The sequence below is a fragment of the Hyaena hyaena genome, unplaced genomic scaffold (assembly GCF_003009895.1).
Source record: "Hyaena hyaena isolate Hyena2069 unplaced genomic scaffold, ASM300989v1 scaffold_298, whole genome shotgun sequence".
In the NCBI taxonomy this organism is placed as follows: domain Eukaryota; kingdom Metazoa; phylum Chordata; class Mammalia; order Carnivora; family Hyaenidae; genus Hyaena; species Hyaena hyaena.
The window spans coordinates 1,880,502-1,888,415 of NW_024080927.1; positions in this window are offsets into that span (position 1 = coordinate 1,880,502).

Sequence of the window (7,914 nt, forward strand, 5' to 3'; positions counted from 1 at the left end):
GGGTCCTCTGGGAGTTACATAAGTAAAACTCCACTGTCTCACTGACTATGATTAATTATATAGTGGAATAAAATTAAAGGACCTTCTATAAATGTGTGACTTAACAGATATTTGGAAATAATATTGAAAACATAGATTAAGGAAGAGGGATGTGTCCTACCAGACATGAAAGCATAGTATAAAGCTGCAGTAATTAACAGAATATGGTATCAACATCAGAATGGGAACCTGATCCTTTATCATTCCATCTCCACCCCTTTCAGTTGTTGATGTCATGAAATTCAATCTTTATATAAAGTGTGGCCAAAAACATAAGCTAATAATTTTTTAAATACATTTGTCTCTTAAAATATTTAAAAAATAAACCAAGATTTGGAATTATAAACCCAAGTTACAGTAACACTAGCTTTTATACTAATAACTGCTATTTTCTTTCTTTAAACGTATTGATCTCTTAAATCATGTAGAAAACAAAAAGTACAGTTACAAACCGTTGTAACTGTTGTAACCAAAATTAGCATAAAAACATTACTAGCTTTTATAATTCCCCATGTACTTCCCTTTATTGAGATCTTTATTTCTCCCTATGGCTTTGAGTTACTGTGTAGTGCCCTTTTATTTCAACTTGAAGCATTTCTTGAGCATTTCTTGTAGGGTAGATCTAGTGGTCACAAACTCCCTCAGCTTTTGTTTTTTCTAATGTCTTAATTTATCCCTTCCATTTGAAGGACAATTTTTCTCGATATAGGATTATTGGTTGACAAGGGTTTTTTTTTCATTTTTAGCGCTTTGAATATATTGGCCTACTGTCTTCTGTCTTTCCAAGTTTCTATAGATAAAAGAATTATTAGTTTATATTTGGGGGCACATTATACATAAGAATGTAACTTTGTCACATCAACAACTAATAGGGGTAGGATAAAGCTGTAAAAGAAGAGAGTTTTTGTTATTGAAGTTAAGCTGGTATAAATTCAAATTAAGAGTATTACAAACTTAGAATCCAATAACTGGAATATACACAAAAGGAAAAAAGAATTTAAACATTTCATCACTACAGAAAATCACCTAAAAACAAAAAGAGACAGTAATGCAAGAAATATGGGACAAAAAAGTTATAAGACCTATAAAACACAAATAGCGTAATGACAGAAGTAAAACCGCATCAGGAATTAGTGTAAACATAAATGAATCAGGAGTGCCTGGGTTCCTCAGTCAGTTAAGCATCTGACTTCGGCTCAGGTCGTAATCTCGTGGTTCATGAGTTCAAGCCCCACGTCAGGCTCTGTGCTGACAGCTCTGAGCCTGGAGCCTACTTCAGATTCTGTGTCTCCCTCTCTCTCTGCCCGTCCCCCGCTCACACTTTGTCTCTCTCTCAAAAAATTTTTGAACAAATCAAACTCTCCAATCAAAAAACAGAGATTGGAAACGGATAAAAACACATAATCTAACTATATGCTATCTATAAGAGACATTCAAAGACATAGATTGAAAGTGAAAAGATCGAAAATATATTCCATGCAACTAGTAACTAAAAGAGCAGGGGTGGCTATACTAATATAAAAGTAAACTTTAAATAAAAAAAAGTTATAAGAAAGAAGGATATTATGTACAAAAAGTTTATAGAGAAAGAAAATATTACAATTATATTAATATGCCTAATACCACACCACCAAAATATATGAAGCAAAAACTGACAGAATTGAAGGGAGATAGACAATTCTGTAACAATAATTGGAGACTTCAAAAACCCACTCACATCAATGAATGGAACAACCAGACAGTAAGGAAGATAAATAAGGAAATAGAGGAGTTAACAAACCAACTAGATCCTGCAGATATATACAGAACACACTAGCCAACAACAACAAAATACACATTCTTCTCAAGTACCCATGGGGCATAGACCATATAGTAGGCCACTTAAGTGTTAATAGATGTTGAAAGATATCATAAAATATCTTCTGTGACCACAACAGGATGAAGTTATAAATTAATAACAAGGAAATGTGGAAAATTCATAGAATTGTGGAAATTAACACTTTTAAAACAACCAGTGGATACGCCCGAAAAACAAACAACCCAGTGAAGAAATGGGCAGAAGACATGAACAGACACTTCTCCAAAGAGGACATCCAGATGGCCAACAGACACATGAAACGATGCTCAGCATCCCTCCTCATCAGGGAAATACAAATCAAAACCACACTGAGATACCACCTCACGCCAGTCAGAGTGGCTAAAATGAGCAAATCAGAGAACTCTAGATGCTGGCGAGGATGTGGAGAAACGGGCACCCTCCTGCACTGTTGGTGGGAATGTAAACTGGTACAGCCCCTCTGGAAAACAGTGTGGAGGTTCCTCAGGAAACTAACAATAGAACTCCCTTATGACCCAGCAATAGCACTGCTAGGAATTTACCCAAGGGATCCAGAAATGCTGAGGCATAGGAGCACATGTACCCCAATGTTCATAGCAGCACTCTCCACAATAGCTAAAACATGGAAAGAGCCTAAGTGTCCATCAACAGACGAATGGATCAAGAAGATGTGGTTTATCTATACCATGGAATACTACATGGCAATGAGAAACAATGAAATCTGGCCATGTGTAGCAACATGGATGGACCTTGAGGGTGTTATGCTGAGCGAAATAAGTCAGGCAGAGAAGGACAAATACCATATGTTTGCACGTATAGGAGGATTAGGAGGAACTTGACGGAGGACCAAGGGGGAGAAGAAGGGCGGAAATGGTGGGGGAAAGGGAGAGAGGCAAACCATGAGAGACTCTTGAATGCTGACAAAAACTGAGGACTGATGGATGTGGGGGGGAGGGGGGGATGGGCATGAAGGAGGGCACTTTGGGGATGAGCACTGAGTGTTATGTAGAAACTAATTTGACAATAAACTATTTGTAAAAAAAAAATAAAAAATAAAAAATAAATAAATAAAAATGTATTCATATAAATGATGTGTACAACTAAAAAAAAAAAATAAAATAAAATAAAACAACCAGTGGATAAATCACAAGGAAATTAAAAAATACTTTGAGATGCATGAAAACAAAAGCAACATATCAAAACTTATGGGATGCAGCAAAAACCGTGCTAAGAGGTAAATTTATAAGTTATAAACACTTTTAAAAAGATCTCAAATCAACAACCTAGCTTTACAACTTAAGGAACTAGATAAAGAACAAACTAAACCCAAAACTAGCAGAAGGAAGGTCATAATAAAGATTAGAGCAGAGATAGAGAATAGAAAAACAATAGACAAAATAAATGAAACCAAAGGCTAATTCTTCAAAAAGATCAACAAAATTGGCAAATTTTAGCTAGATGGACTAAGAAAAGGGAAGACTCAAATTACTAAAATCAGAAATTAAAGTGGGGACATTACTACAGATCCTACAGAAATAAAAAGGATGATAAGGAAGTACTATGAACAATGCCAACAAATTGGATAGCAGATGAAATGGACAAATTCCTAGAAACATAGAATTTGCAAGACTAAATCAAGAAGAGATTCTGAATAGACCTATAACTAGTAAGGAGATTGAATCAGTAATCAAAAACCTCCCAATAAAGAAAAGCCCTGGACCTGATGGCTTCACTGATGAATTCTACCAAACATCGTAAAGAGGGGCTAATACGAATCCTTTTCAAACTTTTCCCAAAAAAATTGAAGAGGAAACACTTCCTAAATCATTCCGAGGCCAGCATTACCCTTATACCAAAACTAGACAAAGACACAAGAAAACTACAGATCGTATCCCTTAGGAACATTGATGCAAAAATCCTCAACATCAGTAAACAAAATTTAGCAGCATATTAAAAAGATTATATACCATGACCAAGTTGCATTTATTCCTGGAATGCAAGGATGGCTCAATACATGAAAATCATAATATGTACTGTTATGGTATGCCACAATATGTGATATGCCACATCAATAGAATAACAAGTGGGGAAAGCTTCATTATTTCAACTTGATGCAGAAAAAGCATTTAACAAAATCAACACCTTTGCATGACAAAAACACTCAACAATCTGGGAGTAGAAGGAAACTAACTCAATACGATTAAAGTCACATATGAAAAGCCCATGCCAAACATTATACTCAATGGTATGGAAAGACTGAAAGCTTTTCTTCTAAGATCAGAAAGTAGAGAAGGATACCTGTTTTCCCCACTTCTATTTAACATAGTACTAGAAGTTGTAGCCAGAACATTTAGGCAAGAAAAAGAAATAAAAAGCATCCTAATTGGAAAGGAAAAAGTAAAATTATCTCTGGTTCCAGATGATAGGAACTTCTATGTAAACCCTAAAGATTTAACAAAAAAAAAAAAAAAAACCTGTTAGAGCTAATAAATGAATTCAGCAAAATGGCAGGATACAAAGACAACATACAAGATTCCATTGCATTTCCATCCGTGAACAAGGAAGAATCTAAAGAGTAATTACAAAAACAATTCCATTTACAGTAACATCAAAAAGAATAAAATACCAAGGAGGTGAAACACCTGTACTATGAAAACTACAAAACATTGCTGAAAGAGATTAAAGAAGACATAAATGGAAATGCATCCTATATTCATGTTATGGAAGACTCTATTATTAAAATGTCAGTACTACCCAAAGCCATCTATAGATTCCATGCAATCTCTATGAAAACCTCAATGATGTTCTTTGCAGAAATAGAAAAACCCATCCTAAAATTCATATGAAATCTTAGTGGACTCCAAATAGCCAAAGCAATCTTGCAAATGAACAATCATATTGAAGAGCTCACACTTCCTGATTTCAAAACTTAGAGACTTCCAGTAACCAAAATAATATGGTACTGTCGTAAAGATAGACATATAGATCAATGGAATAGAATGGAGAACCTAGAAATAAAACTTTGCCTATATGGTCAAATGATTTTTGACAAGGATGCCAAGACCATGGGGAAAGGACAGCCTCTTCAACAAATGGTGCTGGGAAAACTGAATATCCACAAGATATATCCATAAGAGTGAAATTCTTATCTAACATTTATCTAACACCATATACAAAAATTAACTCAAAATACCTAATAAGGATCAAATACTCAATAAAGCCAAAAGCAATAAACTTAGAAGAAAACATAGGACAAAATCTTTATAGCATTGGATTTGGCAATGACTTCTTGGACATGACATCAAAGATACAGGCAACAAAATAAAAAATAGACATATTGAACTTCATGAAAATTCAAAATTGGGCAAAAGACTTAGACGTTTTTTCCCAAAGAAGTTATATGAATAGTCCAAATAAGCACATGAAAAGATGCTTGACATCACTAATTATCAGGGAAATGAAAATCAAAGCTACCATACAATACTGCCTCGCGTTCTTTAAGATGGCTACTATGAAAAAAACAGGAAACAAGTGTTGGCAATGATGTTTTCAAATTAGAATCCTGGTGCACTGTTGGTGTGAATGTAAGATGGTACAGTCATTATGGAAAGCAGTATGGTGGTTCCTCAAAAAGTTAAAAATAGAATTATCATATGACCCAGCAATGTATTCCACTTCTGAGTAGAGTCTCCAACAGATAGTTCTGCACCAATGTTCATAGCAATATTATAGCTCAAGTGTGGAAACACCAGTGTCCATAAATGGATGAAGGGATATGTAAGCTGTGGTAAATACAATGGAATATTATTCTGTTTTAAAAGGGAAAGACGGGGCGCCTGGGTGGCTTAGTCGGTTAAGCGTCCGACTTTTGCTTAAGTCATGATCTTGGGGTTCGTGGGTTTGAGCCCCGCGTCGGGCTCTGTGCTGACTGCCAGCTCGGAGCCTGGAGCCTGTTTCAGTCTGTGACTCCCTCTCTCTCTGACCCTCCCCTGCTCACGCTGTCTCTTTCTCTCCTAGAAATAAATAACATTTTAAAAAAATAAAATAAAAGGGAAAGAAATTCTGCAATATGCTACAACAAAGATGACCTTGAGAGCATTATGCTAAGTGAATGAAGCCAATCATGAAAAGAAAATAATGTATGATTCCACTTAAATGAGTTACTTACAGTAGTCCAAATCGTAAGGACAGAAAGCATAGTGGTGGTTCTCAAGGCCGGAGTAAGAGGACAGTCTGGAGTTACTGTTTAACAGGTATAGAGTTTTTATTTGGGATGGTGAAAAAGTTCTCGATACGGATAGTGAGTGGTGATGATTGCACAACATTGTTAACGTACTTAATGCCAATGCATTGTGCATTTAAAAATGGCTAAAACAGTAAATTTACCACATGAAAAGAGTCTTATGGGGAGGGATGGTGATGATGGTTACATAAAATGTAAATGTATTTAATACCCCTGAACTGTACACTTCAGAATAGTTAAGATGATAAATGTTATGTGTGCTTTACCAAAATTGGAATTGTCATAGGTTTATTGACACAGAGATGTGTCCACGACATATTATGGACTAATGCTAGTAGGTATTTTCATGACCCCATGAAAATTTATACATAAATGTCTACATTTGATAAATGTATAGATATCTAGAAAGATGCTTATTAAAGTAGGAAAAATAGTCCTTTCAGGTGATTTCAACTTTTCATAATTATTTTAGCTATTTTCTGTTTGGAGAACAGAGGTTTAGGAATACTTAAATCAGTGGGAGGCAGAACTATAATGTCATAGTTAAGTAACTATAAACTTAGTCAATTTTATTAGAACTTATGTGAAGGAAAACTGCTTAAAAGAAAGGAAAGACTAGTGTAAAGCATAGGAAAATGAAGTTTTAGGAGCTAGACATGGGGATGGAAGCTCAGCTAAAGCAGTGTGGGTGGGTGTATGGGGGGTGCAATAGGTATGCAATTTCATTTTCACCAAGCAATTTTTCTTCCTCTCAAAATTGGTGTGTCTATAGGGAAAGAATGACCTGGCCTTCCAACCAGCTCAACAATGTATTTCTCAGAGTATGTTAATAAGTTGTTATTCTGGTTTATATATTGGGCTCTGTGTGGTTAATGAGGGTGGACACTAGAGAAATGGACCTACATAATCTATTACTTCATAAGAAATCACCTCCAAAACTTAGTGACTTAAAATAGCAATAATCATTTATCTTTAACAGTTTTTATATGTCAGGAATTTGGAAATGACTCAGGTGGGCAGTTGTAGCTCAGGGTTTCTCCTGAGGCTGCAATTTAAAGTATTTACCAGTTGACTCACTCACATGACTGGCAAGCTGGTCTTGGCTATTGACTAGGGACCTCAGTTGCTTTCTCCCTGGGTCTCCCATTGAGTATCTTCACCACATGGCAGCTGGTTTTCCCCAGAGTGAGCAGCCCAAGAGATTTTGCTTACACCAAGGCAAAAGGTGCAGTGCCATTATGATCAGCTTCAGAAGTCCAGACCATGATTTCTGCTACAAACTATTGGTCACAGATGGCAAGCCCTGATGCAGAATGAGAGGGGCCTACACAAAGGCATGAATACTTACTAGCAGATGAGAATCATTGCAGGCCATCTTGGAGACTGGCTACCATAAAGCCCATCGACCAAGTGGCAGTCCCTGGCAATCCTGTCCCTCACTGTATGCCTTTCATTCAAAACAAAAGTTTAATATAGCTTTTATGTCTCTCATCACATCTTATCTTCCAGTAGGAAGAGTAGGAGAAGTGAGAGGGGGGATTTCCCTGAAAGAACCCACCTGTGACTCAAGCATGGATTAATTCAAATTCGATTATTCATGATGAGGAAAATATCAAAATTCTGTTTTGCCCATTTTTGCAAGAATCACCCTTTTGTGTTTACTTGTACTGAAATTGAACACTGAAAAAAAATTTTTCCCAATATTAGAATATAAGCATTCAAACAAATACTGAGCTGGTTTTAATGATAACAAAAAAGTGATAATAGACTTACTGCTACATGTTGATGGGGAAAC